Source organism: Lissotriton vulgaris, chromosome 1_1, assembly GCF_964263255.1.
Source record: "Lissotriton vulgaris chromosome 1_1, aLisVul1.2, whole genome shotgun sequence".
Lineage (NCBI taxonomy): Eukaryota > Metazoa > Chordata > Amphibia > Caudata > Salamandridae > Lissotriton > Lissotriton vulgaris.
The window spans coordinates 586,502,655-586,513,325 of NC_141685.1; positions in this window are offsets into that span (position 1 = coordinate 586,502,655).

Genomic DNA, 10,671 nt, shown 5'->3' on the forward strand with positions numbered 1-10,671 from the left:
AGTGTGCAGAGTCCTATGGCCAGCAAAAAAGAAGTCAGCAAAAACAGGAGGTCTGAGGGAAAATGTCAAGGGGAAACCATGCCAAGGATGCCAGGTCTAACACCTGTCCCCCTCCAGCTGAAAGTTGGGAGAAATGCCCATCCCTTGGGAGCTCTCGTCACTAAGGGAGAAGAATTTGGAGAGACCATCAGCATTGGTGTGGTCTGTTCCAGGACGGTGTTTCACAGTAAAGTCCTTTCCCTTTTGAGAGCTGGGCACCCTCAATAGCTTGAGATTCTCTGCATTAACCATCTGAGGATTTATGGTCTGCCTGAACCCAGATGTGAGCCCCAAACATGTATGGTCTCAGCTTCTTCAGTGTCCAGACCACTGCACAGGCTTCCCTCTCTATTGCACTCCACTGCTGTTCCTGGGGAAGTAACCTCCTACTGATGAAGCCTACAGGTTGGTCCATGCCCTCTTCTTTCAGCTGTGACTTCTTGGGAGAAATCAGGGCTCTTGAGCATGGACACTGTGCTCCTGGTCTCCTTCAGAGAGTCAAAAGGGTTCTGTCACACCTCTGTCTAGAGCACCTGACATGTCTTCTTCTTGGAAGTCAACTCTGTCATGGAGGCAACAATGGTGCAATACCCCTTGAAAATTGTCCTGTAGTAGCCGGCGAGGCCTGATATAGCTCTCACCTATGTGAGGTCCCAAGCCAGAATAGTTTACATTTTGTCCCGGAGGAACTGCACCTTGCCTCCTCATACCTAGTGAGCAAAGTAGACCACTGATCCTTGCCCTATCTGGGACACTTACTGGCCTTGATAGCCAGGCCAGCCCTCTGCAGAGCCTGAAGCACTTCTCTGAGGTGGCACAAGTGGTCCTCCCAGCTAGAACTGAAGACCGTAATGTTGTCTAGATAGGAAGCATTGAAGTTCTCCAGCCCAGCCAGGATCTGGTTGAACAAAGTCTGGAAGGTGGCAGTGGGTTCCTCAACCCAAAGGGCATCACCCCTAACTTAAAGTGCCCTTCTGAGTTGGAGAACGCAGGCATCTCTTTGACCCCCCGTCAAGGCAATCTGCCAGTACCCAGGCGTTAAGTCAAACCTGCTGAGGAACTTAGCAACTCCTAGCCGATATGCAAGTTCATCAGCTCTGGGGATTGGGTGTGAGTCAGTCTTGGTGACTGCATTGAGCCCATGGTAATCCACACAGAACCCTACCTCTGGAGTAACCTGGAGGGGCAACCTTGGGGACCAACACCACTGGGCAGGACAAAGTGCTGATTGAGGGCTCATTAATCCCCAACTCCAGTACCCTGGAGACCTCCTCCTTAATGCTGGCCCTCACCTTATCAGACAATCTGTAGATTTTACTCTTCACATGCATGCTGTCCCCAGTGCCAATATCATGGGTTTGCCATGTAGTGAGTTCTGTTGTAAGGGAGAAGAGTGATGAAAACTGGCCCAACAACTGGTTCTAGAGTCAGGGTAGAGGAGAGGCTGACACCCTCTACTGACCCATCCTACTCCTTGAAAGAAAGGCAGAGAAAGGGTCACTCTTCTCTTCCACCCCATCGTCCGTAACCAGGAGCATCGGCAACTCAGAACACTTGAAGTGGGATTCGAGGCTATTGACATGTCAAGCCTTAAAGGATTTCTGGGAGTCATGAGGTCCACCAGGTCGGTGACCGCACTCTTGCTCTCCTTCACCTCTCAAGGCCCAAACCAAGGGTCATGTAGGGTCCTGGGCTCTTCAGGCTCCATAACCTATACTTTTTGGCAATCCTGAATCTCAACCAGAGCGGCATTCTGGTCATACCACCTTTTTATGACCTCCTGGCTGGCTTCTAGATTCTCCTGTGCTTGCTTGCAAAAGTGTTTCTTCTGGTTACGAAGGGCCAACATGTAGTTGACCACATACCGGGGGGCTTTCTTGGAACCCTCCTTCAGCAGACTAAGAGATCCTATCACAGGGTGCCCGTACAAAATTTCAATGTGACTGAAGCCCAGGCCCTTCTGTGAAACCTCCCTGGAGGTAAATAAAAGGCATTGCAGAAGGATGTCCCACTATCATGGTCATGCCTTTTAGGGTCCTGTTTAACCTTTCAAAAAACCTATTAGCTTGAGGGTGGTAAGGAGTGGAAAACTTGTAGGTTACCCTACACTCCTTCCATAGGACCTTCATGTAGCCCAACATGAAGTTGGTACCACGGTCTGATCCCACCTCCGTGGGGAATCCCACATGGGTAAAGACCCCCATCAGTGCCTTAGCCACTGTGGGCACAGTCACTGTACTCTGAGTATAGCCTCAGGGTACCGGTGGCATGGTCCACCAAATCAGGATGAACTTGTTGCCCATGTCTGTCTTGGGGACCAAGGGCCCAATAATGTTTATGCCCACCCTTCGAAATGGGGTTCCAATGAAGGAGAAATGTTGCAGGGGAGCTTTGAACTTCCTTTCTGACTTCCTACTGGCCTGGCAGGTGGGACAGGACCTGCAGAACGCATGAGAGACCCTTCTAATTTGAGGCCAGTAAAAGCGGGTGACAAGCCAGTCAAAGGTCTGCCTGAAGTGACCTGTCAGGAAGGCATGAGCCAGCTCCAGTAGGAAGGCACTATAGCACTGGGGGGCACTAACACATGGTTGCACCAGGCTCAGGAACCATAGGCTCCCTATAAAGGAGGCCATTCTCCCAGTAAATCAGGTGATCATAGGAGGGGTTGCCAGCTGCTTGGCCTGTTGCTGTAGGCCCACAAAAGTAGGGCATTCCCTCTTTGCCTTGCAGAACTCCTCCCTGGTGGGCCCTATTCCTTCTGCTGGTTGGCCAGCTCCGGTAGGTTCCCCAGGGTGGCAAAATACTCCCCTGTAGGCTCCAGGGCATCCCCCTGAGGTTCAGCCTCCTCCTAGATCGTGGCAGTTTCAGGAGCGTGTTTACCATGTACCTTGCCCTTCCGATTTTTGGCAGGCACCTGGGCCATTCATCCAGGCCCTCCTAAATACTGTATCGGCCAGACAATGGGCCATGTGGTCAGGCACACCCCTCAGGCAACCGTAACATCACCAAGAGTAACCTAAGCTCTACCTCTTTCCAGTTGGAGTACTCCAGGTTATTGCCAAGCAAACAATCCACAGGCATAGACTGACTCACAGGTACCCTCAAGGAGCCTGAGTCCCCCTGACCCTACACGTAGGGAATCGGAGCCACTGGATAGTGACTCATGCTCGTTAGCTGCAACAACATGTTGAAATACATTAATGACTACCTGCTCCGAAGTCACCAGATGATACCTGACAGTTGTCATGCAGGCTCCAGTGTCTTTCAGAGCCTTCACACTTTGCCCATTGATGGTGACCCATGCCTATATTTCCTAGTGTTACTAGGCATGTGAGTTCTCTGCACCATCTCTCCTTCAACCCGGGACATTAGTGTTACCTCTACCCAGCCCCCTCCACTAACTGGGACACATTCCTCCCCAAGCACTAAACTAGCCAACCCCAGTGACTGCCCATCAGTGCTGGGCTTGTCTGTTTGGGACGCTTGTCACTCCCCTTGAAGTGCCCTTCCAGTTGACGCTCATAGCACTTGAGGGGTGCCTTCTCTGAAGACCTACCGTCCGGGAACAATCTCTTCTTTAACTCAGTTGGGGGATGAGAGTCCTGGCCGAAGAAATTAGTTTGCTGCCCTTCAAAGAACTCCTTGTTTTTATTTTGGCTCCTCCCTCTTTCCTCTGATGGGAAACCTGCCCACCCTTGTGGTTCCCCCAGATACCTTCTTGTGGACCTTGGTGCCGACCCAGCAGTCCTCCTCCTTAGCAAGCTCCCTAGGGTCAGAAAGCTTGCTGTCAATCAGATGTTGGTGCAGATCTGCAATACTATAGTGAAGTAGTGTGGCTCACTGGTTAGAGGCGGCAGACCCGAGAGCAGAGGACTGGCCGGGACCAGGGTTCGATTCCCGGCGCGGCAGGTTTCTGGACCAGGGTCAGCGGACTCGATAATTCTCTCGCCTCGGTGCCCACTCTGATCAGCGATCACACTCGGCAACTCTGGGCATTAGCTTGCCTCATCTTCACTAACGGCCCCACCAGACCGCCGGGGATGCCTGGTCTCACCCTGGAGATACCCATTAAGGGACCATCTCTCAGGGAAGCCAGGAAGGGTTTCGCAGCGGTCGAAGCGCCTTGGGACCCTATGGGTAAGTAGTGCGCTATATAAATGCCTATACATTTACATTTACAATACGACGACATAACATGTGCTCTTTTGCAATCAAGTTGTACAGCCCCTTACTTGACTGACCTTCACCCAGCCATCCAGTGTCTGGCAAAAGGAATCCACACAAGTCCTCTGGGTCAGTTTCTGACTTCCTCTGAACGTCTGCCTTTTCTTCTCTAGGGTAAGGCTATATTCCTTCATGGGAGGACATCTCATCCTGCCCCTCTTTTCTAGGGCCTATTGAGTGTCCCACCTTTTGCTAGCGATATGCCTCCACAGACTAGACCTCAAATCTTCCGCAGGGATAGTGTGCATCGCTAAGGCAATCTCATAAGCCTCAAACCACTTGTCAAAATCGTCTCCCACAACAAAGTCAGGTACCAGACATTTGGGAATATGGACCCTCTTGTCTCCAGAGGGCACTGGAGAAAGCTGCCACCATCACTGATCGACTCTGCCTGTCTGGCCTTAATGTTCAAATCCGTAAGGCTCCTCTCATGAGCCGAGCGCTCCAAAGTAATTGTTTCCTCCATGGCCATTTTCCTCTCTTCTGCTTCCATGGTCAGTCTCTTTTCCTCCATCTTGAACTTGGTCATCTCCAGGCTATTCTCTTCTCCTTCGGCTGTTCTGGGGACAGTTTACGAGAGGACACACAGTTCCCTGCACAGTAGTGGATTTCCAATCCTGGGAGTTGGTTTCCTCCCTCTTCAACAGGCTGAATTCCAAGAGCCTACTGTAGGCCTTGCTGTGATCCTTCCTCATCATCCTCTTCTTCCTGTTCATGTATTGCAACTGGCAACTGATGGGTCTCTGCCCTTGCCTTCCAGGCTTTTTGGAGCTCCACCTTCTTGACGCCCCTTTTAGCAGGCAGCTCCCTCTCCTGCCAAACCTCCTTGAGCTGAGGCACAGTTTAGCTCCCCGGGTTATCAAGCTCGCACTCCATCTTTGCAGGTGGGGCCAAATGCACAACAGTCCTGTAGAGTAGGAATTCATTTAAAAACAAAAAGGACAATCAGGGAGAATGTAAAACTCAAATTGTTCTTATAAATGCGATGATAGTGTGTACCAAATCACAGTAAGGCACTGCACAAACACAAAGACCTATATTCACCGCTGACCACCAATGTTAGAAATTGGATTACTGGTTGACTGAAGTGTGAGCACAAGCAGCAACCACAATCCTATTCAGGATAAGGCACAGGCAAACCCCATATTCACCTGTGCTCAAACCCTGGTAGCTTGGCACAGAGCAGTCAGGCTTACCTTAAAGGGAATGTGTAAAGTATTTGTGCAACACTTCAAACATAGAACAGTCAAAACACCACACAAAAAGATCCCACACCAGGTTAGAAAATTATAGCTTTATTTATTATCGCAAATAAGACCTAAACAACACCCATCCAACCAGTAGAACCAGGAGGTATGAATTTTTAAGAATCAAACTAAAAATAACACCTAAAAGCATAAAGCGCCAACAAGTTGATATCTGGTCATTCTGGACTGCGTCAAAGTCAACGATTCAGGCCGACCTCGATAGAGCACGGGTTGGATACAGTCCCAGATAGTCCCGCTGAAGTTTTACCTTCTCGAGTTTTTGTGCCAGGAGTCTTGTTCGCGTTGGAGAGAATCACAGGAAATAATGAGAGCATCACTGGTGATGGGCAGTGTGGCCCTTAGAGCAAGCTGGGTGTCATGGGCGAGCGGCCTGGAGCTTCTCGTTGGAGGATATCTGTGGGCTGTCAATGCTGTTGTGCGAAGAGACCCACTGAGTTTCAGTGTGAGCAGAGAGGTGCTGTGCAGTCGCAAAGAGCCCATAAGCTTGATTTCAAGAGCTTGTGAGTCACACCCAGGGTCCAGGACCTGAAAGTCACCACTTGGGGGTCAGGAACTCACGGAAGATGTGTCCAGGAGCTGTTGGGGAGCCTTTTATGTCACTGCAGCTCAGATCAGGAGACTAGCTTTTTGAGTCACTCTGAGGTCCTGGGTTCAAGATCATGTTGCAGGTCCAGATCTTTTTCCCCAGGCAAATGGGCAGCTAGGCAGCACAGCAGAGCTGCAGCTTCTTTATAGCAGCAGCCCAGCAGAGTGCCAGTCCTTGTAGCATCACAGCAGTTCTGCTTTAGTATCCACAGGTCCAGAAGTGTACTGAAGAGTTTGTGTCTGAGGTCCTTCTTTTATACACAGTTTTGACCGTGAAGTGGGGAGAAACGTCTAGCGGCATGCCTTTGAAGTGTACAGGTGCCCTGCCTTCCCTCTCCTGGCTCCAGATCAACTGCAGGGGGTATGCAACCCTTTGTGTGGAGATAGGACACAGTCTATTCAATTGTAAGTAGGGTTGGGCCCAGCTCCTCCCTCCCATCCTCTCAGTGATGATCCATGCAGTCACACCTAAGCTCCAATTGTGTGCGGCTGTTTAGGAGGAATACACAAAGCCCACCTTTTACCCATTTAACAGAATGGTCAGATCATTTTCTTAATGTGTTCATTGTGCTCAGGGAAACCAATCAAAACCTACTATAAAATAATTAAGCATCACCAACAGAAAGCATTAACATCAAATGTAATACAGGAGAAATTGTTTGTAATCAGTGACAAACTTTATACTGAAAAGAAAGATCCCGACAAAAAAATCATATTTAATGACTTCATTAACAACTTCTGCAATGTGCTAGCTTTTCTTAGGACTAAAAGAGTAAGAACATTCTAACCATACTGGTTTCTGCAATCTATAGAGAAGCTCAAGCAGTGGTTTAGAAGACTCGGGACAAAATGGCATAAAATCACAATATGAGAATCACAACACATGCAAGAACCAACTCAGAAAATATAGAAAATGTATATCTAAAAAGCTATTTTTTAACTAAAAGGTTGAAAAGGGCTGTAAAAAAACAAATACACTTTTACATTACATTCCTTTATTAATCAAATTCCTCTTGGCAAGCCTAGATCTTTGCTTAACAGACAACAGAGGGCTCTAATAGGTTTCTACAACAAGAAAAATTTGAATATCCTAGAAGACACTGATCAGAGAAAAATCACAGGTATTCAGCAAGCTGCTACAAGGCACCTAAAACCAATGGGCAGGTAAATACTGCTTATTTAATTTCAAGAGGTTGAGGAACCTTTTTAAAAAAAAACTCCTAAGCCAAATAAAACCTACTTATTATTGTGAATCTCTACCTCTACCAGGGCTAGTTAGCAACAAAACTGTGTAGTTCATTGTACTATGCATCATTAAGATGACAAACCAACCTCTACCTTCAAGGAATATTTGCTATAAACCAAAAACGATCTGTATTGTTCCCAAACATTTACAAAAAGCCTCACTTTAACGGTAGACAACTCAAAGACTATTGTATTTTATATTCATCTTAGATGTATAAAGCTCATTAAGCTACCAGGCATCAAAGCGCTAACACCAGTCAGAAACAAACAGAGGGAAGCAGCAGCAACATTAAAAAGAATGAGAAAATAACCATGTTTTGAGATGCTTACGCAATACAAGATAAGAATTCCAACTCATGGGGAGCATGTTCCATAACCTGGCAGCAGCCAAACAAAAAGTGCAGCCGCCCCTTCTAATCTTCCGAAACCTGGGGTTGTTCACCTTTCTCACTGCTGTGGTCTAAGCTGTCCTTTTAGCAAATACCAGTTAAAGGTGGCTTTCAGGTACACAGAGCCCTGCTGGTGGGGAGCATTTTGGACCAAACCAAGCACTTTGAAAGTCATCCGCTGCCTAACTGGAAGCCAAAGGAGTGACCCCAACCCCGCCCTGACCGAATGATGTTTCCGAACTTCCATGATCAGCCAGGCAGCCCCAATTTGGATGATCTGAAGTTTATTAAGAGATAACTAGCTAGCATTTAGATATAGAGAATTACAGGAGTCCAGGCAAGATGTAATAAGAGCGATGACCACTGAAACTCTAAATTCTCCAGGCAGAAAAGGAAAAATCTTCTTTAGAATCTTAATAATGAAGAAGCATGAACTTACTGTGCAATTAACCTGAGCATTGAAGGTGAGGATGTTTTCAAAGGTCACTCCAAAGGTTTCTGTGGCTCCCACTGGAGTGGGCAACATGCTGCATGTATCAGGCCACCAGCATTTGGACCACAAAGAGTTATCAGCTCCAAAGACCAAAATCTCGGTCTTCTCAACATTCATTTTAAGCTAGTTGTCTTTCATCCAGATATTGATTTCCGACATAGAAAACCTAAACTAATCAGCCACTAAATCCCCACTGTCAGATATCAAGACAATAATTTGGGTGTTGTCTGCATAAGATAACACCTGAAACACAAAAGATTGCACCAGTTTCACCAGAGGGGCCACAGAAGGATTAAACAAGTAGGAACTGAGAGGGGCCCCAGCAGACACAACAAGGAAGCCGGAACGGCATAGCCCTGTAGTCCCCACAGCAGACTGAGACTTGTTTTCAACTAAGGATCGCAACAGGTCTAACACAGAGCCCCTCAGCCCAGTCTGATGCAATTTTTGCACCAATCGGGATGGAGATATACGGCCAACGGCTGCGGAGGTCAAGCATAATCAGGATAGCCAAGCCTCCCTGATCCACCTGGCAACAAATCAAGTCCGAAGCCTCGATCATTGCTGATTAGGTGCTGTGGCCACTATGGAACCCATTCTGAGAGGGGTCTAAAAGATCGTGGTCTTCGATAAATTGGGCTAGTTCTTGATTGATGCATTTCTCAAGAATTTTAGCCTAGGTTGAAAAAAGTTGAATCAGACAAAGATTTTTTAGATCTCGTGAATCCCCATTAGCGTCCTTTTCAGGAGTATGACAAATTAATTAAGGACTGTAACCAAATACTTAGCTACTTTGGGTGTGAAAAATCTTCAAGAAAGTGGACTTCTTCCAGTTTCAAGTATTTTTTAATTAGAAACTGTGACATGCATCTGTTTGACTGTAAGCAGGGCCATTGGCTTTACGCCATTGCGCAGATGCAGCGTTTTTCGCATAACTATGGATTTACCTAGTTTGTCACATAATCATCTACTGCATAATCTGCAGCTTTAAAAAAAAATTCTATCTCAAATGGTTCATAAGTTACTAAAAACACATCGACAGTTGTTGTGGCTCAGTGAAATGTTCTTTGGAAAATTTGACTGGTCACCTTTCTGTTGCTTAATTATATATGTAGGTGTTAAACTGGTACCAATGAGGTGCAACCTATGCCCAGACAGTGTTAGCAAGTATAAAAAAGACAAAATAATGACAAGCTGTCGCATTATGCTGCATAATTTTGTCAACCTAGCCGCATAATTTGGCCCTCCCCTGCTGCATAATTCCAGTGGCCCTGACGATAGGTCTCATAATACTTGTAAAAAATTAAGGGATTACTTGAGGGGGTGGGGATCACTAAAGTCACTAATTAACTTGAGCTAAACACCATAGCAGCTATAGTACAGAGCATACCAGCTTAACCTAGAGGCAGCGTGTAAAGCATTTATGTAATATTTAAACAGAGCTAAGGTCACAAGGAAAATCCAAAACAAATTTAGAAAAACAATAACTTTTATAAATAAAATGACACTAAAATGACACAGTCCAATAAATAGAACCGGAGCAATGAATTTGTAATGTTTAAGGTTCAATATAGCACATGAAAGCATTAAGTACCAACCACAGTAATATGGTTGCACTTGCCTGGGACAATGTGGCACAAGTCTGAAACAGGAACCAGGTTACTCCCAGTGAAAAGTTTTTCCTTAGGACTTAATCTCTAGAATGAAAGTCAAAAGTCCTCAGTAGGGAAAGGCAGCAAGCTGTGGCCAAAGGGGTCCATCAGTGAAGCCGTTGACTTTTGGCAGAAATACTCAGAGTGGTAGAGATTTGAATTGCGCACCCAGAAAAGACCCCTTTCCAACAGGTTAAATTTAGTGCCTTTGCCTGGTGAAGATTTTTACCTTTTACCTTTGGACTTGGGGCCCGATTTAAACTTTAACAAACAGGCTTTTACTCCACCCGGGCAGCGACCCCTCCAGCCAAATTTTGGGTTAACTTCCGGCACAGAAGACATCTCTAGCATGGGGAGGAATCGCTGTCATGGTGGTTCATGTCAATGCATTGTACATTTGGCAGACTGCTCTGTCAACATGACATAGCGGCACAACAAACTTACAACTTTTTTTCATTTTCCAAAACAAAAAATCAAAGTGCGATTTTGTTTTGCACAATAAAAAAAAACAATGCCCCCCTCGCCAAGGGAGTCTTCTCGTATGGCGAGGGAGCCATTTTGTAGTTTTTACCTGGCAGTGAAGGCCAGTGAAAACTGGCCATGTGTATGCCCACTCTAAATTGGGTGGGTGGACAAATGTATAACCCTCGGACAGTTTTCAGACCTTTATGTCAACAGTGGTGACGGAGTAGTCTCCACCATCGACATAATGAAGGTCCGCTCTACTGCAAATGAGGCCGGCCTTCAGTTGGTGGCAAGGCTAATCCGCCACCATT